At 48.6% G+C, this 21434-nt stretch overlaps 1 protein-coding gene across 1 annotated transcript in view; it reads right to left on the bottom strand.

Annotated features, from left to right (window-relative positions):
• KLHL29 (kelch like family member 29) overlaps nucleotides 1-17527 on the bottom strand; it is a 311895-nt gene extending 294368 nt beyond the window's left edge. Inside the window, exon 1 of the mRNA XM_082642211.1 lies at nucleotides 17226-17527. The gene's annotated coding sequence lies outside the window, so the exon portion shown is untranslated. The remainder of the gene's footprint in view (nucleotides 1-17225) is intronic.
• Between the last annotated feature and the right edge of the window lie 3907 nt (nucleotides 17528-21434).

The raw sequence follows: 21434 nt of genomic DNA, 5'->3' as shown, positions 1-21434 counted from the left end.
ACTAGAAAATCAAATTTAGTACTAAAGTCATTGATGGGTTACATACCTGTTCGGGACCTAATTATAGCTGGGTACTAGCTATACTATAGCATGTGGTATCTTGTATCTGGAGAAAACTCTTGTAAAGGCTTCCTTTAGTGCCCAGTCGTTCTGGGAATAAGACAGCAAAAACAGAGTAAACCCCCTGAGCAGAATTCCTGGCCGGTAGCACTGGCAGGACATACTCAGTGGGAACATACATACAACTCAACTGCAAGCAGCTCTCCATCTCCAGTTGCTGATTAACACTCTCCTTCCCCAAGACCTCTCAGCTTCTCTTTAAAACAAATCGTTTTTTACAGTAGTTGATGAGAAAATGCCCTCTTGTGGGCGTGACAGTGGACCTCCTCGATAGTGTCAAAGATTTCTGAAAACGTGGTTATTGAAGAGAACTCCTTCATTAAGGATTTTTTAAAAAATTTCAAACATCAACCCTTTGTTAAAGTGAACATGCATTTTCTAAAAGGCCATTAAACACTGGATTCACTTCTGCATGTCTACCTCAGCAATGCAAGTTCTGATCATCTTGAACAGCTTCGTCACAAAGATAATTATTCTCCTTTCTAAACTTCTGTATGATCTGCTAATGACTGGGTGGCTTTTTTTTTTTTTTTTTTTTTTAATCATCGCCCAGAATCTGCCTCCTTTCTGCTCCCAGGAAACCATCACCTGAGATTGACAGGCAGCAATTGAAAATAATAAAATTATGTAAGAGTAGCTTGTAATCACCAGCATTTCACAAGCAGCAAAATGCATTTCGCTCTGGCTGAGGAAAAGAAAGTTTCTTCCTCATTTAAAATCTGTATCAGAGGTAAAGCCTTCTATTAAAACACAATTCTTGGTACACTTAGAGCCTCTGGCAGACTGCCAAAGAGACGATCATGGAACTATTGCTGCAGAGAAGCAGGCCGTCAAAGGCCTGGAGGAGCATCCTGAGAAAGGGGCAGAGTCTCCAGAATTCTTGGAGGGTTCTGCTCAGTCGCCCTCACCCCTCTGGCCAGGCTTCTCTGCCAGTGGAAACACATGCATGCACACACATACACACACACACACACACCCCTTTCTAGAGGGGTATGGGGTAGGTAAACATTCAGAAAATCCTTCCCTGTCTTTTGCTCTACACTTACTTACACACACACACACACACACACACACACACACACACACATTTTGGGTTTCTTCTTTCCTTTCTCACTCCTTTTTGTCCTATGTAACTGACATCATCATTATTATTAAATTATAAACCCTGTGGCTCAGGATCTGGTTAATTGCAACCTTTTTGCTGGATGTAATTTACAGGGACAAGCGACCACTTGGGGGCACAGTTATTTGAGAAGGCTGGCACTCAGCTAGCATGCAGCAAGGCAGGCTTTTCAGGTTTGGCATCTGCTTTAGCTTGGTTGTCTCTGAGAGACCCCCAGTCTTGGATCCTGCTGGAGCCCCAGGATGGAACAGAACCCTGAGAGAATTGTTCATTTAAGGTGAGTCTGAGATTCACTGTGAAGAATATTATATATGGGATTATATGAAATTATTTTGTTCCTTCCTCCCTTTAAAAAACTGGTTGTTTAAAAATCTCTTCCACATTGTGGCCTGTCCTTTTCGTGTTTTCATCAGTGTTTGTGTGGGCGTGTACACAAACACAGTGCTCACTATGAAGGTGGCAGGTGGCGAAAATTAACCTTATTAGTATAGTTAAATTTCTTTCCCCTGTTAAATGTTTTTATTCTTTTCCATTATGAAAAATATGCTGATTTTTTTTTAAAAAACCTATTTTTTAAATAGACAAATTTTAAGTAGAATTTTAAAAGGAGAATAATGACTACTGTTAACATTACGGCACATTTTCAGTCTTTCGTTCTATGCTCTTTTTTTTTTTTTTTTACATACTTGACGTCATAGTATATATATAATATGTCCCTGATTTCTTTTCATTAAGCAAGTTTCCTTTTAAAAAACGATTCTCATGATAAACTCATGATAAAGTCACTCTAAAAATTTTGCTCTCAATGCCCAAAGAAGTGTTTTGTATTTTTCCTTGTAGTCTCCTGATCAGGAGAAAGGCAAGGAATGCTCTTCAGGCCACCTCTTTGCCAACCCCACCCCAGTACCCAAACATGTACTCTGAGGACAGATTTTCCCCTGAGACAAACCGGGCTGTGTCAGTGCATCACTGGGCAGAGGGGAGACACAAACCCGGGTCGGGGGAGAAGACAGTGGAGGGGGGGTGCGCACGGGCAACACCCGGGAGCCATTCCAGGCTGCGCTTTCACCAGTGACCCCAAGCCCCGAGGCCTCCAGATGAGCACATGGGTTAGTGTCCTGGGAAGATTCGTGTGTGGTGCGCAGGAAAAATGGAGCAAAGATCATCTTTCGTGGCTCAGATTTGAATGCACAGTCATTTCACATCCTGGTGAAGGGATCCCTTATCTAGTCACACATTTTAGGAAATCATCCCTGCTTGCATGTGACAATAACCAAGGCAGAGAGAGAAAATTCCCTGGGGTTTGCACTCTTTCACCCAGCACGGCTTGAAACAGCACAGGATTCACAGGAGAGGATGCCTCACCCAGACCCGCCGCTCCCACCCCTCCTTGCACACTCGGGATGCTGTTTCCATGCTCTAGGATTTGGGGTTCCAGTCCCAGCTCTGCCTCTCACTGGCACGTCTTAGATGGCATTCCCCTGCTCTGGGGCTCACTTGATCAAACTGTGACACGTGCCCAGCACTGGCCTAGGCTCTTAGAGGAAAATCAACAAAGGAATATAAACGCAAGGTGAGGCAATCAATCCTCCAGAAGCACACGGTCCGCTGGGGACCCCTAAGAAGCGTTTACCTGGAGGACCTGGGTCACAGGCTCATCCCAGAGGAAGCCATGAAGGATGGTCAGGATCTGAACTGGGCAGAGAGATGGACAAGCCTTCTAGAGATGGAAGAGGGGAGGGGGGAGCCAAGGGTGGCCTCAGCCTGGCCAGAGTGGCTCCTCGGCCAGCTGACAGTCCCTCTGTCCCCAGTGTACCTTCCTCCTCTCCAGCCACATCAGGGGCTCAGTTCCCTGTGCCCACGGGTGGGCGGGGACGACTCATCAGGCCCTGGCTTGCTGAGACGGGCTCCATGCCCCATTCCCCTGTCCCAGGAGCATCAGCACCACGGGCTCTGGCCAGGGAGCCGACCACACAGTCGCGGGGCTCACAGGACTCCCAGCTGTGCCACCAACACTTCTCAGAGGTGAATTCAGAGCAATGCATCCTTTAGAAATCACAGTGCAAACCCAAGCTGGCCTTCCCAGCTTACCTCTCACAGGGGAGAGTAGAGTTGTTAGCTGTATTGAGCTTGTGAGCTGGTGGACTGGGACAGGGGTCCGGGGTGTTCAAAAGGAGGCACCCGGATGGAGGGAGGGCGACCATCACCAGCACACCTGCCCTGGGAGGTTCCCCCCCTCAAATGCCCTGCTCCAGGGGGCTTCCCAGCGACCACCACACCCTCCTCGGCCCGTGTTCCACAGCTCTCCACTGGAGGCAACAGTTCCAGTTAGCACCCCGCACTCTCCAAGTCATGCGATGAGGCATGGCCCAGGAATGTGGACACAGGGGAGACAAGGGAACTCAGCTTTCACGCAGATGTACTTTGTGTGCATTCCTGGAAGGCAAGAATGACCTGCCCGTCCCCCCCAACCTTACAGTCCTGTTACGGGCAGTACGTAGGGCAGCAAAGCTATTATTAGTGTCATTATATGAGGTGGCTATGTTCCAAGAGATGAGGTAACTTGCCTAGGATTTCGCCATTTCTAGGTGGCCCTGCTAGGATACTGAGGCCTGACCTCCCTAGCAGCGAAGGCCATGGCTCGTGAGCACAAGGCCTCACTGCTACTTCAGGAGCTGAGATGCTCCCCAGAAATGTGGAAATGGGGGACACGGATCTCAGAGTCAGACTGCAGACTCACTGGAGAATGGGTCACAACAGAGAGGGCAAGGTCACTGTAAGGACAGCTCTTGCAAGAATAGCTCCTGCGCTGCAGTCTCAGACTAAAGGCATTCACTCGGCTGCAGAAAGAACGTGTCAACCAGCTCTGAGGCTGCAAACCAGAGAGGAAGGGGCCGAGCTGGGGAGTGGTCACCCTAGTCCCTACCCCCTACCCCTACCCCCTGGGATCCGGTCAGGTGGCCGCCTGAGCTGGGGAGGTGCAGTCACTGCTCAAGGACACTGACCTTTAAGACCATCCGTCAACTTCCTGTCCCCAGGGCAGAGTCACCAAGCAGCCTCCCGATAAGAGACTCAGCTTCCTGTGTGATGCACCTTCAAGGGAGAAATCTGTCCAGTAGCAACACGAGCATCTGGTCCAGCGGGTGCCGTACTTTTAGTGTCAATCACCCAAATGCCAGGACCTGGAGACTGTTCAACTCCGGGTAAGCTGCCAGTCTCGTAGGAAACCCCCCTGCACTGAGAGCTTATATTACAACGCCAATCTGTGGGGACACTCCCAGGTGGCCAGCTAACCTCCTCACTCGCTGCCAACACTCCCCAAACACTGCAACACTCAGTGTCCACCCACAGGAGAGTGGACACACCGACTCCGGTACACACCACGGAACACTACTTAGCAATAAAGAACGAACTACTGGGGTAAGTGTCAAGATGGATAAGTGGCGCCCGAGGTAGGCTAGTGAAGCCAGAGGGCACCAGAGTACACACCACATGCTTCGGTTCATACAAAGTCACACAGCAGGCAAAGCGCATCTCTGATGACAGACATCAGAAAATGGTCAGGAGAAGAAGAATTGCTTGGAGGGGGCATGTGGGAACTTGCTGGGGTGACGAAAAGGTTTTACATCTTGTTTTGGATGGTGGCTACACAGGTATATACAGTTATCGAAACTCAGTGAACTGAACACTTTAGATCTGTGGATTTTATCGTATTGCTTCATTATACCTCAAATAAAACACATACATACATACAATGCCCAGCGAAGGGCAAGGTACACAGCAGGTGCTCAAATTGATGAACTGTTGAAGTAAATGCCTTTTTTCCCCCTAAGCAAATTGTTTAAAGAATTTATTAGGAGAGCCAGTTTGGAATATGTTTAAAAGTCTTTTTTTTTTATTGTGGTAAAAATATATAACATAAACTTTACCATTTAAACCAGTTAAGTGTACAGTTCAGCAGCATTAAATATAGTCACACTGCTGTGCAAACATTACCACCATCCATTTCCAGAACTTCTTCAGCTTCCCAAATTAAAATCGTACCCACTAAACAACAGTGGGTTGTTTAGTGGGTATGGTTTTAATTCCCCTCTCCCCCAGCCCTTGGCAACCACCATTCTATGTTCTGTCTCTATGAATTTGACAACTCTCGGTGCCTCACAGATGTGGAATCATACAATATTTGTCTTTTTATGACTGGCTTATTTCACTTGGCATAATGCCTTCAAGGTTCACCCATGTTGTAGCATGTGTCAGAATTTCCTTCCTCTTTGTAAGGCTGAGTAATATCCCATCGTATGACTGTATCACATTTTACATATCCATTCACGCATTGATGAACACGTGGGTTGCTTCCACCTTTTGGCTATTGTAAATACTGCTGCTATGAACATGGGTGTGTAAATATCTATTTGAGTCCTTGCTTTCACTTCTTTTGGGTATATACCCAGAAGCAGAATTACAGGATTGTACGATAATTGTATATTTAATTTTTTGAGGAATCTCGATACTGTTTTCCTTAGTGATCACACCATTTTATATTGCTATGAGCAGCACATAAGGGCTCCACTTTCTCCACATCCTCACCAACACTCTTTTTTTTTTTTTGCGGTACGCGGGCCTGTCACTGTTGTGGCCTCTCCCATTGCGGAGCACAGGCTCCGGACGCGCAGGCTCAGTGGCCATGGCTCACGGGCCTAGCTGCTCCGCGGCATGTGGGATCTTCCCGGACCGGGGCACGACCCCGTGTACCCTGCATCGGCACGTGGACTCTCAACCACTGCGCCACCAGGGAAGCTCCCTCACCAACACTTTTTATTTTCTATTTTAAAAAAATAATAGTCATCCTAATGGGTGTGAAATGATATCTCATCATGGTTTTGATTTGCATTTTCCTAATCATTAGTGGTGTTGAGCATCTTTTCATGTGCTTGTCGATGATTGGTATATCTTCTTTGGAGACATGTCCGCTCAAGTCCTTTGCCCATTTTTCACATCGAGCTGTTTGTTTGTTTGTTGTTGAGTTGAAAGTAAATGTTTTATTCGTAACTTTGTGCAGGACTGAGAACCCAGTCTCGCCCTTCCCACCGTCACATGCTCAGTCCCTAGATGTCAATCTCATGTCCCCGTCTCTACCCCCAGTGGTCCCTTGGTCGCACAGAGCACAGGAGCCAAGATTCAGACAGGCAACTGCCTGACCCTTTTCCTAGGACCAAGGAGATTATACCTGGCCTTGGTGTCTAGTCCAGATATCAAAAAAATGTTTCTGAAGACCAGACGTCCTGAGAGGCATACCTGGAATAAAAACAGCTGACAGTTACAGCTCTTGGATTGTGACTTCATAGTTCAGTGAGTACCCACCCCAGCCCTGTGACCTCCCCAGAAGTCCTCACCAACAAAGAGGGCTTTTTGTGCTTTCTGCAGAATCTGGGAGAGAAGTTTTAAATTCCTAGGTGGGAACCTGAGCAGGGTGGTGGCTCTGGAATGCCCTTTTCACTCGGGGATGTGAGGGAGAGAGCATGGGAGAGGCAGGGGCTGTCACCACAGCCCATCTGGAAATGCAGGGCTGGAGCCCTTGCCACAGGATAATGGTTTGTGTGGCTTTATCTTAGCCCGAGCTGCTTTCCTATTAGTCTCCCCACTGCTGCCTGTGACCTTCCCCTCACGTCCCAGTACCCAATCACTGGTGTCTTCCAGGTCACACAACCCACATCCCCTCCCTCCAGGAAGCCCCGTGGGCTTCTACACTGTCAGACCTCTCCCCCAGGGGTGCCAGGGCAGACCCTGTTGGAGACCTGGGGCCAGTGAAAAAAAAAGTCCCTTCAGTTACAAGAGAGGTGGTGAGTTCATGAGGAGGAAATAAGTGACTTCCGTGAAGCATGGTTTCCATGAAAATCATTCTTCTCCTTGGGGGCAAAGGAGGAAATTTTAGATCTTAGTGCCATTTAATTGTGGAAAAAGGCAGTTTTCCCACAGGGCATGAAGCAACCCAGGTACTCCTCTTTTTTTTTTTTTTTTTTTTTTTTCCCCTGTAATGTGTTGCCATAGATCAGTAGATTGAGAAGCTTCAGAGCTGCTACTTGGCACACCTAGGTTTCAGCAAGAAAAAGGTTCCTTTCACAGTTTGAATATTATTCAAGTTTCGATGATTAAAGCTGGTTGGAACAGCATGAAACGAATAGATTACAGCACTCCACTTACAGCAGGCTCTTCGCTAGCAAGATCAGCCAGACACACTTGCTGCACGCAGCCTCCGGGTCTCACTAATCCGGCTTCTGAATGCGGCACTGACACTTCCCAAATTCGGTGGCCCTGGCTTTCGGTTTGGAAAGCCAGAATCAGAGTATGGTCATCTTATAGGTCTTCAGATCAACCAAACAAGCTAGTTCCGTGGCAAAATAGCCTACCCCAAACAAATAAGCTAATTCAATGGCAGAAATAACCTACGCATGGCTCAAGAAGTCAAAACAGTGCAGACTTGCAACAAAATGGCCTCATACGAATGTGGGTATGAGGTTCCTGAGCTAAGACCCTGAAGCTCTCACTCAGCATCAGGGAAGCGACTGGGGATGCACATACACACAGAGCAGACGCCCCTCTTCACAGCCCACCCAACATGGTAATCATTTTCTGGACAGAACGGATCAGGCAGCTCCCCCTGCTGCAGTGAGCGCTGATGGACTGGCCAAAATCCAGTCTGCTTGTTGTCCCAAAGGTGGCAACGTTGGCCTCACTGATGAGGGGTTCTAGATCAGAGCTTTAGAAAATCGCTGCACGTGCTTTGGCAAGACAACTGCATCTAGGCTCCCACGCTGCCCTCTACCCCTATCTGTGGTCAAAGACCAGGTCTGGGGGTTTTATTTGTAGCTCCAATCTGTTAAGAACCGAAATGTGGTCTTAGCATGCACGACTGGACCACAGCTCACACCACACACTGCTCTCTCGGCAACGCACGTGGGAGTGTGACGTGGCCCCAGACTGGTCCACACCTTCAACGAGAGAAGCCCAAGGATCATGCTCTTGGCTGTCAAGGCAGTGCCAAATGCAACAGAAGTTTGTAAATGCTTACTCCCGTTTTATCTTGTCTCAGACTGGTAACTGATTTGCGGTCTGGCAGCATGAGGACCAGGGCTAGAGTAGCATCATTTTCTACTGGCCTGGATAGCCTGGCCAGCAGCAGTGCCCCACCTAGGTGCCCGGGTGGAACTGCGTGGATGCCCGTGGTAGCATTCAGGGTCAGGTTCTTCCCCCGTGGTCTGTCTTTCCGAACTTCACAGGAAACTGCTGGACTAGATCCTCATTGATCTTCTTCCACCTGCTCTCCACATGCCAGGGGCTTCTGAGTTGGCTGGGGGCTCATGGTCGGGGCCACATCTCAGGGCATCTGAACAGTGAGCACCCAACATGTGTAAAGTCCAAGGCCAAAAGACAAAGCTGGTCCTTGCCTTCAAGGAGGTCGTGATTCCCAAAATGAGTCCAGAAATAACCACTTGTTCACATGATTTGGAGTAGAAACCAACCCACCCATACACGTAGACAGCAGTTACAATATGCCTGGTGTTGTTCTAAGCACTGTAAACGGGAAGCCATTTAATCCTTGAATATTTGATTCTCATCCATGTAAGTCAGGGCACCCTAAGAAGCCTTCTGACCACATGGATAAGTAGTCAGTTAGACCTAAGCCTTCAAGATAAACTCAGAATCGAACTTTTGTTCAGTTTACAAATGATGATGGCAGTGAGTTTAAGTGTGAAGGAATTTGAAATCATATTGACGGGTCTCACTTTCAGGTTTATTTCAAGGCTTAAAATAAAATTAGCTGGACCTCAACTTATTATGTCAACTGTGGTAATCAGTGAGCAATGTGGCTAAGTGTGTATATATTGTTATTTAAATAAGCAATTTATATTCTGTATGAAGAGGAATACTGGCTCTCTCCCTTCTTTAGAGGCTGACAGTCGTCTGGAGGCCAGGCTTGTGCATTCCTTTAACCTACCCAGCCACCCGTGTTTGTTGATCTGACCTCAGGCAAATGCTCTGTCTCTCTAGAACTCATCTGCAAAATAGGAATATTGCCACCCACATCACAAGGTGAGCAACAAAAGAGATGCCGCCTGAAAGGAACCGTTCTCTCATTGTACCTGCTCAGTAAACAGTTACTGAGTCTATACTCGTTTAGAAGCTCCAGGAGATGAATATATCATTAAAGTTCCTAAGGAGGCTAAGTTCAGCTGCAGTTTTGATCCGAAAGCAAATGCTTAAAGTTGGAAATTTGAAAAGAGAAGATAAAAGAGAAAGGTAAGATTTTGTTTTGTTTTTTAAAATGCACGTTTCACCTTTCCCCACTACTTCTCAATGTTGCTAAATATCCAAAAGGAAAACAGGGATGATCTGGCAACTGTTAGGTCTCTAATTTGGCCTAAGTTTTTGCTTTTCACAAGACAGACAGTCCTCTTGTCTGTTCATGCTTCATCGGCCCCACCACTGGCCCTGCTTCTAAGAGCTTTGCAGGGATGCCTGAAGAAACAGAAAGCCTCCTGCCTGATTTTACCTTGAGGGGAGAAACAAGCTCGGGAGTAAGGAAGCAGGAGGTGGTGGGGCGGAGCCTCACCCTCACCCAGCATCATTTCCTGTGGGATCGCTCAGTTACAAGTTCAATCAAAGGCACTGTAGCCATGCCTTTCTCCCAGTGCATCTCAAACTGGAGAAGTCATTCCTTGCCTGAGTGAGGGTTAGAAGAGTTAAAACAGGGAGCAAACACATCCTGTGGTGTCCGCCCCAGGTTCTGTTCACATCCTCTCATCCATCTCCAAAACCAACCAACCAACCCGCCCCCCCCCACAAAGAATTCAAATAGGACAGAAATTGGAAGATAAAGTGTTATTGCCCTTTCATAGTGGTCTCTATGATTGCAAGGTGTTTTATTTTCCCTTAAAACAATGCTTTTGTTTTGAAATGCCACAAATTAAAATATCTAACTGGGGACACACCTCACGAGGAAGTGTAATATGAAGGACGGACTAGGACGGACTTTGCGTCGACTCTTACAAGCGCCAAGTAGATTCGAGTTATCACTGGAACGAAGAAGCTCCAAGAAAATTAGTCTTCAAGTCTCAAGTCATAAATCCTAAAAGATTCCATTTAGATTAGTTAGAATTCATCAACAAGCATATTTAATAGATGTATGCCCAAATATAGCATCTAAAATTCCACACAATGAAAAACCATGAAGATACAGCTACACAGCTAACTGAGTGAAAAGGAACTCCAAAAAGTAGCCTTTGATGTCTATTACCTGACACATTCTCTGGGCATAAATTTATCCAGGCAAATAGTTTTACTATCAAGTTTTGTGCCAAGCACTGTGTTAGGCACTGGGATTCAAAAGTGAACACACCCAGATCAGTCTTCAGCGGTCCAGGATGTATCCTTAATCCTCTCTACATCGTTTCTACTCCTTACTTCGCTATTTAGTTATTACACTGGCTCAACATGGAAACAGCTGCCATTCAAACATCTAAAAGTTTTTCTCCTTAGCGTTCCAGGAGATAGAGGAAATGGAAGCAGGTAAGCAAATCCCAAAGTACTGTGAATGTTGGACCTGGTCAATATTCTTATTAAAGTTCACGTTCCCTCTAGTAGAATTATTTTACTTAAAATGTTAATTAGCACAGACAACGCAGTACCTGATGCATAGCGGGCAGCGTGTGGTGGTGCAAATGCATCGAGACCCAGTCTGGAGTCTCACACCCGCCCCACCATACACACCGAAAAGACAAGACAGACTGGTAGTTGACGGATGTGGGTTCAAACCCAGATGTACAATTCATGGCCTTGGGCCAGTTGATTACGTTTCTGAGCCTCATCTTCACTTGCAAAATGTGGATAATCCCTACCTCTCAGCGTTGATACGAGGATTAGAGGTAATGTATGTAAAGCACTAAAATATAGTGGTCAGCCATAACTGGAAGCTATTATTATTATATTATTGGGGCTTGATACAGGTCTGGTGATTGAATAATAGATTAGCTGACCTCTAAAATCCACATCAACTCTAAAATTATGACACTAACAATGGAATTAAAAGTTCATATATCAAATCCACTCAAGGATATTTTTAACTATTGTAATTGTGATGCAAATCTCGTTTCAGGATAAGACCTGCTAACTCACAGAATACAATGTATTTATATACACCCTGGCATATTACGAAAACATGTATGATCAAATTTAACAGGATAGGTGTCTATGCTTTCTGAGATCTCCAGGGGTTGCTGCTGCCTTTTCTATCACAACTACTTGACCGAAGTTCTCCTTTCTAGAGCACTTCTCTAGGCCAAACAGACACTGTGATGCAGGTTTTACCAGAGTTATCTTGGCCACGATTATTCCTTCCATTTTCATAAAAGAAAATGGAGGCATACTGAGATTAAGGATCTTTCCAAGGTCACACAGCTAGTAGGCACCAGGCACTGGCCTTCAACTCTGACACTAAGCCCATGCCTTTACCCACTGTGCCATATCGCTGCGACTCAGGCAAGCCCTAAAAGCAAAACATGAGAGATTGGAGAGACTTGTGAGGAAATGTACCCACAGAAAAGAACAAATGTCAGTCACATCTACTGCATTCTTCCTCTGACTGTATGCTGTTGACTACATGTTCACCATGTCTCTTAAACAGAGGATCAGTGTAACATATCCATGTAAAAAGTGGGAGAATCCAGCAATCCCTCTTCTGGGTATATATGGAAAAGAACTGAAAGCTAGATCTTGAAGAGATATCTGCACACCCATGTTCATAGGCATGCACTGTAAGATTTCCCCTTACATGAGATATCTAAAGTAGTCAAATATATAGAAACAGAAAGTAGAATGGTGGTTGCCAGGGAATGGGGAAGGGGGAAATGGGCAGCTGCTGCTTAATCGGCATAGAGTTTCAGTTTTGCATGATGAGAAAGTTCTGGATATCCACTGCACGTCAATATAAATATCAGCACTCCTGAACTGTACACTTAAAAATGGTAAAGATGAGGGCTGCCCTCGTGGCGCAGTGGTTGAGAGTCCGCCTGCCGATGCAGGGGGACACGGGTTCGTGCCCTGGTCCGGGAGGATCCCACATGCCGCGGAGTGGCTGGGCCCGTGAGCCATGGCCACTGAGCCTGCGTGTCCGGAGTCTGTGCTCCGCAATGGGAAAGGCCACAGCAGTGAGAGGCCCGCGTACCGCCAAAAGAAAAAGATGGTAAAGATGATACATTTTATGTTATGTGTTTCTTTTTACCACAATTTAAAAAAATAAAGTGGCAGAATACATATTTGTATATATGTGTGTATATATACATATTTTATATATAATGTATTTGTATATATGTATGTGTATATATATATAACACACACATATATCCTTAAAAGAGTCAATGATTTAAAAATTTCAAAACTCTAGAAAATAATTACAAAAAATTGACACCTGTGGGGCCAATGACAGCCATCAAATGTTTGGGGAGCTGACCTCTTGGCCCAAACCAGATCACTTGCACAATGCTCAACCATCCCTGTTCTAGTTTCTGAATCATCACCACCTGCTGCAGAGTCAAGAGTCCGAACCATGTGAATTTCATGCAGATATCCTCTCTCATGGGAAATGAGAAGTCTTCCCTTTCCCTCCCTAAAGGTAGAGATGGCCCAAGACAATAAAGTTTATTTCACAAATAATTGTGTTGCTACTTCCAATGATCAACCTACCTCATCTTTTTTTTTTTTTTTTTGCAGTTTCAATTTCCCTGTTTTCAAGTGATTTCCTTAAAGAAAGCAGAGACTACCTTTCTGACCTAGGACTTCAGGAAAGTAAGCGGGTAGCTGTTGTAGGAAGAACCAGAGTTTGCTTTCAGAGTGATCTTGATCTCAGCAGGCAGGTAAAAAATTCTGACACACTTTTCCTTCTTAACCAAAATTATTCAGGCTGTTTTTTTTTTTAGCATGTTAGGAGATGAATCCCGATTTCCTGAGTAATAACAAACGACCATCCTCTGCATAAACTACATTCTTCCAGTTTCTAAACATTTGGGTTTACATGTGATTTATCTGTCTGCAAAGAGATTTCTTTTCTATCTTTCTTTCTTTCTTTCATTTTTTTGCCGCGCCGCTTGCGGGACCTTAATTCCCCCACCAGGGATTGAACCCCGGGCCCCGGCAGTGAGAACACTGAGTCCTAACCACTGGACCACCAGGGAATTCCCTGCAAAGAGATCTCTTATTCTCCAGTCATCCTACATGGTTTCTGCTTTGGTTTAGCCTCACCCACCACAACCAAAGGCTGGATTTCTTATTCATGGTGTTTATTCCTCCCCCTACCCCCAAGTAAGTATTTAGCTGACCGATTACAGAATCACAAGATTGGTTATAATTCCGTTTCTCCATCTGACTTTGAACTTAAGTGCTCCAATTATTTTGCCTGATCCTAATAAGTCAGTAGCGTGCTAATGCTTGCCTTGATATTTCTGAAATATACAGGGTGTGATTAGCATAGGACTGCATCATTAGAAAGCAAAGTTGAAAGCGGGTGAGCAAAATCATCACTCGCATTTAAGCAAAGCTTCCTGTTCAGTGAACTTACAATGTTACAATGATCCTAGAGACACTATATGCTGTGACTAAACGTATATCGTATTCAGAAAAAGCCTCAGATGCTCCACAACCTTCTGTCTTTGGCTACTACTGGATGAGAAAAGATCCTAGGAGGACAGGCTTGTTCCAGCACACAAAGTCCAGAAGTCTGTTTAAGCCAGATATAGCAGAAGACATAAAGAATCCTTGAACCATAACAGGGTAGGAGGGGAAAAAAGGAAGGAAGGAAGGAAAGAAGGAAAGAAGGAAGGAGGGAAGGAAGGGAGAGAGGGAAACCTTTAGTCAATTCTGCTGGGTTGGATTGACATCTCCAGGCCATAAAGTGAGAAAGCTTTAGGGTAAGCCTGCTGGAAGAAAAAAGAAAAACAAACAAAAAACCCCCGTGCACACACACATATCAAATGAGATGCTAAAAAACTACATTAGCATCGGTGGTGTTATTTGAGTCGATTAAAAAAATTTAACCCTTTTATATCTGTGTGCAACCAGGAATAGTGTAAACTTTTGGGACCTAGCAGATAGAGAAAAAAAAGAAAACGCTTTAAACTGGGAATGATTTGCAGCCAAATCAACTGATAAATGAAAGAAAAAAGATGGTACAACTGAAATTGATGCCAAAGATTTATAAGGTTGACTAAGTAAACAAAAATGGAACAGATCACCATGGAAATGCATGAATATTGAAATAGGCAAGATCTGAATACACTAATGATATGCCTCACTTAGACTGACAGGTGTCGATAACAACTGTGACAATCCACACCAACATCCACACTTCTAACATGTTTATTCCTAGAAAACACGGGCTGGATTTAAAGGTTCCTTTTCTTTTAGAAAATAAATTTTCTATTCTTAAAGGGACTAACTCAAGTCTCATCTACTTGAAAAACAAAAAAGGTTTTATCCATTTGCTTTTTGGATATGAAGAGCTGCAGTTAGCAGAAGTCATTCTCTTGGGCTCTACTAGTCTTTGTTCCAATAAACCTCTCACAAAACTGAATTCTCAGTCTTGTTTATCTCCCGCATTGAGTACTTGAAGTATGACCACCACTCATTAGAAGCATAATTAAAAAGACACAACCTAGATTCCTCGCTTCCGTCACATACACATGAAAACCAGTAACCCTTAATCTATTTGTTACCATGACTACCATAGGATATTTTATTTCAGTACAACTCTAGGTATTTCGTTTGGATTGTTGCTTGCAAATGAAAGTTGGAGACCTATAAATTTCTGTTAACTGTGCTAGAAATGGAGAGACTGAACAGAATAAAATGTTTTTCTCAATCATGGACAAATACGGTTTATAAGATGCTTGTGCAGAAAAGTTATTAAAATTGGTTAAATACATCAGCCCATAAACCAATTTAAATGCCATTAAATTCATATAGAGTTTAAGGGCACATGTGCTAGTAATTCCCTGATTTATAGCAGGATGATAAATCAAGTGCAGTCAGAACAACGTACCGGACGGAGACTATATTCACCAGTGGCACACAGCTCCATGCTAGTATAAATGCCTAGAATATGTGACTACTCAAATACATGCATGCCAACCAGCCTTTAAAGTATTCACCTGTGAATTATCCGACGTTTTGGCCAAGAGTCGGGATGAACAATCGATAAAGTTGTTCATCATGCCCTCCCCCCACAAAAAAGAGTGAAAAAGTAGCTCTGCACTCTCCATTGTAATTTTTAAAAACATCACGAATGAGGTGGGCTAATTAAATCTGCTGTCATTCATCCTAAACCGAAATAATTCCTTAAATCTGCCCTCCCAGGGCTGAGTTGGAGATAAGACCGCATGGCAAGAAAAGGAACTCTGTAGTGAGTAGACAGATGACTTTAAAGCGACTGAAATTAGGGTAAATACAGCTGTAACCAGGACAGATCTGTCACTGCAAGAGCAGTCCGAATCCCAGCATATCTCGACTGGTGAGAGGCTGGAGCCTGCAGCAGTGGAGCCTGACTTTCCCTGAGCTGACGAAGTGGAAGTTTCGCGGGCAGTAGCAGATCGGCGTCCTCAGCGGTCCTGTCCCTCCAGCGCCGAGGTCTCGTCTAATGCTGCATAAATACCTGCGTCCACGATTCGCCCCGGGCGCGCCGCGGCGCAAGCACCGTAGGGAGGAGAGCGTTTGCAGAGCGGCAGGGATGGCAAAGGCGGCGGCTCCCTAGGGACCCGCGGGGGGACCCACCAACTGACCGTGTCTACCATTGGGTTCCAGAGCTCAGGAACGACAACTGGCTTCTCAGCTAGCGGACCCAGGCATCCGAGACTCGCGCTTTGGCCCCATCACCGTTGGCTGCAGGCAGGCAGCGCGTCTCCGCCTTCCCCAGCCAACGCAGACCCGACCTGCCCGGGATCTGCCTCGGACCTATCCGGGCTCTCGACTCTGCTCTCCCGGGCGAGCTCTCCCCTCCCTCGGGGCCCAGAGCCCGCACTGCCAAGCGTCCGCACCCGCGCCGCGACCGCATAACCCTCGCGCTCTCGGCTCGCTCCAGGCCACAGAGACCCGGACGTGAGCCCTCTGCCACCTGGCACCTCCCGCGGCAGTCGGGGCGCGCGTCCACACTCCCACATTACACATCTCCCCGTCCACACTATCCCGCACATAAACAACCCCTCCCCACCCAACACCCATCCTAGCCGCTTCACCAGCCCCGTAAGCTCTCCTTTCCGCGCCCCCCCGAAACACGCCGGCACCCACAAGGTGTTAGGGGAAGGCGGGTCACAACTAGGTCTGTACGGGCTTTTCTCCCTGTGGTTTTCACGCTCCTCTACCTCGAAAGTTACTTGGGATTGAGTGAAGAGACCAGGTCCCCAAATGCGGGTCTGAGGACGGGAGGGGTCAGAAACCCCAACCTGGCTTCTTGCTGCACAGAGGCGCGCACCTCCCCAAAGGCCGGACGCGTGGCCGCCCCCAGGGTCCAGCCCTCCGGTGCCCCTTCCTGGCCCCCAGCCCGGCTCGGGCCCTGGGCCACTCAGGGGAGGTGGCTTGGAGAGGGACGCATGCTGTCGGGCCCAGCCGAGGAGCTGCCTCGGCTGGGGGGGTCACACTCGCTTCCAGCGCCCCCTACCACAGCGACATTGGCCTCGGGCAGCCCCTGTGCATACACACCCGGGGGCAGGAAGTTTCCCCCCCCCCGCCTTTTTTCCCCCCTGGAGCAGCGCAGGCGCAAGGGCTCCTGCAGCCTTGCGAGTCCAGACGCGGGAGGCTCCTGCCGCCGCCGCCACCGCGGGAGCCGAGCCCGGCGTTCCGGGTACTCGGGCCCCGCTCCCAAGCCCGGCCCGGCCCCACGCAGCCTCCAGGACCCTGGGGGCCCGGCGCCGCATCCTTGGCGCCCTAGCCTGGCTCTTACCTCCGGCCGCGCGGCTCTGGCCCCGGTCCGACGCGCAGAGAGCCTGGGGTCGCGAGTGGGCGCAGGAGGGCTGATGGATAGGGGACGGCGCCTGCGGGTAGCTGTAGCTGGGGCCGCTCGGGTCCTGGCCGGAAGAAACGGATCCAGGTCCACCTCCTCGCGTTCCTGCTCTCCGCCTTCTCCCCCTTTTCCTTCTCCTCCTCCTCCGCCGCCGCCTCCCGGCAGCCCAGGAAGGATGCCCGAGAGAGGGAAGTCAGTCCTTCTGCCTGTCAGCCTGTGCGGCTACGCGCGGCGCGGCGCGGCTCTCACCGAGGCGGCGGCGGCGGCGGCGGCTCCGGCAGCATCGCCCCCCCCACTCTCCCCGCAGCCGCGGCGGCCGCGGGGCTAGGGTTGGCTCCGGGCTCGGGGCTCGGGCTTCGGGCGGGGGCTGCACTCAGGCGCGGCGGCCGCCGGGACTGCGGGCGGGCCCTGCGGAGCCGGGGCCGGGGCTGGAGCTGCAGCTAGATCCGCGGCGGCGGGGACGGCGGCGGCGCGGGGGCTGGCACGGCCGCGGCGCGGGGACCATGCTCCCTTCTGGCTCGCTCCGCTCCGGGTACCGTCTGCTTTAGCTGCGAGGGAGGCGGGCTGCGGCGTGCAGCCAGGGGCGGGCGGAGCCAATCACGGGCGCCCGAGTGGGCGGGGGCGGAGGGTGGGGGAGGCGGGGCGCCCCCGGCCGGGCACCCAGCGCTGCTCCCGGGGCCCGAGGGATACCCAGCAGCCGCGCGCCGGGCCCGGGCGGAGTGCTCGCGGGTGTGTCCGTCCGTCCGTTCGCCTCCCCCGCCCTCCTGCGGTGGTTCCCGGCTCGGCCCGCTCGGCGGCCGCGCCCGGCAGATGCACGGCGCGTGGCCCCGGCTCCTGGGCCCCGGCCTCCCGGCCCCGCCCGCCCAGGGTTGGCTGACGGGACCGAGGCGAGCTCCCCGTCCTCTCTCAACACCTGAGGAAACTGGCGGAAAAGTTTGAGAACGAAAAGTCCAATCGTCTTTCAGCTTCCGCCCTCCCTATGACACTCCAGCCACGGTAAGGAGCAGGAATTGTCCAAATCTCTGAAGAACCACGGCCAGCCCTGTAAATCCTGGCCACCGACCCTCGACTCTCCTCGGTGTACACGGACTTTCCTGTCTACACTGACCCTCTTGAATCCACAGGACCTCTCTTGTTTAGACAGCCCCTACTCAGGCCACCCCAGCCTTCTATGTCTACACTGACTCCCACCCTGTCTACACTGACTTTCTTAGTTCCATCACTTCCGCGTCTCCACACGCTGTCTACACAGACCCTAACTTCAACCTTGATAGGAAAGGTTTGGCTGGAGGCCCGTGGCAGCCCCAGTGCGGGCTTTCCATTGTGCCAGAACATTTCATTTCAGCACCAGTCTTCCCTTCTTTGGTAGATCTAGATGTGGCTTTTATTCCCTGCCCTCTCCCTCCTCCCCTACCTCCCCCTCATTTGGTTTTGAATTTCAGAGGAAATATATCTTTTTCCCCCATCCCCCATCTCTGGGCTTCAACAAGCCTCCCCCCCTACCCACCCCTCCTCTCCGGCGAAGCCGCTGAGGCCCGAGGCCTGGGTAGAAATTGGGGAGGTGGGTGTGGAAAGGTAGGGAGCTGCTTGCTATTTGGCTTGAACTGGGCGGAGCCAGCCCGGGGCGGGCTCTGCCAGGCTCCGCCCCCCATCTGCCAGGGCAAGGGGAGGGTTCGTTGGTAAATCTCTTTCAGCTTACTCCTGTGATATCTGAATCCAGGCCTCTTCTCTCCTTGGCTGTAAACTCGGTGCAAGGATTGTGCCTTCTTTAATATCTTGTGGGAAGCAGAGTACAGTGTGGCGGCTGATAAATAATAAATAATAATCATCTCCTGAGAGTAGCAGGAGGACCATCAGTGAAAGGGAATGAGAACACCAGGGAAAGGGCCCATTGGTATTAGAGTAACTGCATTTTCTGAAAAAAGAAAAAAAATCGAATGACGTTTTGGTGTGTGAAGGCTGGCGGTGGGGAGAGGACTGAGTAAAGCACTGCAGCGAGGAATCCCCCCTTGATGGTGGCGTCAGCCAGGAGAAGTGGTGTGTCTTTAAGCGAGGGTGCTCGAGGGTGCCTTGAAGGGGGAACAACAACCTGAAGAGGAACGCGAGATGTGGTTTGAATGCCACGGTCTGAACGTGGTATATGAAAAGTGATTGAAGGGTAATGTAGATGGGAGAAAGGAGAAAGAAGGATTACTTGGGGTTTTACAAAAGGACTCAGGTAACACCTCAAGCACTGAATGGAAAGAGAACAGAGGCACAGGTGAGTCAATGTTCATTCATGTTGTAGGAAGCTGTCCTCTGAAATGATCTGCATGGGTCCCCCAACTGTGAGCTTGTGGGATCCACCAGGCTACATTCTGGAGCAGTGGCACACAGGACAGGTGTAGACATTATGGAAATGTGGCTAAGGTTTGCAGGGTTAAGGGATAGGTTAAAATCTGGCAATCTGAGGCACTCATAATGTCTGACGTGATTTTGAATGATCCTCAAATGAAAGCAGGAAATACGCACTCCAGGAATCCTTCCTCAGCTACATCTCTAGGTGAAGGTGTAAGGATTCTCCCAGTTTCCCTGCTGGCATCATCAGGGAAGAGAGATTGTGCTGAATCTGCATCCACCCGGGTGATAACAGGGGCTCTGTTCTAGAGTGCTGCAACACCTTGCCTTCAGGGTTGGATCTTGATAACGGCTCACCGGGGGGTGCCAGCCTGTCAGGAGAATGAGAAAAGCTGTGTGAAGTAGAAGCACAGTGGGCTAGTCTACCCCTCCTCACCCCACCCTTCTTTCTTCCCTAGAGCCTGAATGCAAATAAGGATTTCCAGAGTCTGAAGCTGAGATCTCCCTCTGCAGTGGGGCTCCGCCCAGCTAGGAACTTTTGGGTTTGGACTTAGGAAGGGTCGGCTCTGGTCTAGACATGAACTCCATTTCATCTCAAGTGTCGTTGTTCATGTCAGCTGCTCCTGTTTCCCCAGGCTCTTGGTGACATACAGTGGATCTGCTCTGTGTTGTGTAAGAGATCTCTCTGTGTAGACCTTGCCCGTAGCTGGGATCTGTCCTGGGTTATTCACTGCCCTGCTTTGTGGTATTTGGCATAAGCCCCATGGTTAGCATGGATCTCTTTCTGTGGTAAATGCGGTTTGTTTGGTGTTACACGTGAGAGCTTCTTCAGCCCCGGTCAAAGATTTCTCCATGAAGCACAGGATCAAGCTCTGTAGAATGAGCTTCAAAAGCCAGCCCTCCCTGTCCTGACGAAGATGCCCCAAGTTGGGCTCTGAGATCAGGACTAATGTGTCTGCTCCAAGAAGATGGGTTGTGAAGGAGTGGACTTGTGAGGCCCAGGGAGGTAGACTGGAATGCTGTAGAACATGCATTTCCCACTCAGAGCATAGACCATTATTTGCGCAGTCCATCAGACAAGGACTTTGTGCTGGAAAGGCTACTGCCGTCACCTGGAGAGGCACCAGAGGAAGCCACAGCATTACTGTCTGGGAGTGCCCACTGTGGCTGAGACGGACTTCCCTCCCTGTTTGTATTTATAATAGTAATCACAACAAAACGATCATTTACTCAGTGGCTGCAATGTGCCAACCATTGTACCAGGTATTCTACCCACAATACCTGGTCAATGATCACAGCAACCTGTGGAATTAGTGTTAGCAGCCCCAAGCGCTGAGTCATAGAGAGGGTAGGTGATCTCCTGAAATCACACAGCCAGTAAATGGCAGAGCTGGTATTTGAGTCTGGTTGGTTGGTTCCAAAGCCTTTGTCCTCTTCACCATCCTCAACACACAAATGCAGTTTCTTTTGTCATTAACCCAGTGCTTTTCCCTTGGAGAAGACACAGTGGATGCTGATTTTGCCTCTATCAGCAGCCAGTCCTGGAGTCAGGACTGGAAATCAGTCTTAGGACACAGAGGGCTGATGTAGAAGAGGGAAAAGCATCTCTTTGTTTACTGAATGCACAGGTCACTTGGAAGAGTGGACGCCTCATCAGAAACCCTCAGGTCTGAGAGGACATCTGTTTCCAGGAGCGAAGTGGGTATAAATAGAGCAGGAGCCAGCCTCTCTGCTGGTCTGGTTTCGTGTTTGCTGTTTTGTTTTTCTAACATTCTGCTCCAAAAACCACCCCCATTTGGCATCAAAAAAACA

This window comes from Mesoplodon mirus (genome assembly GCF_964341445.2).
Source record: "Mesoplodon mirus genome assembly, chromosome: 14".
In the NCBI taxonomy this organism is placed as follows: Eukaryota; Metazoa; Chordata; class Mammalia; order Artiodactyla; family Ziphiidae; genus Mesoplodon; species Mesoplodon mirus.
The sequence above is the reverse complement of the archived record's forward strand: the minus strand, read 5'-3'. Positions and strand labels throughout refer to the sequence as shown.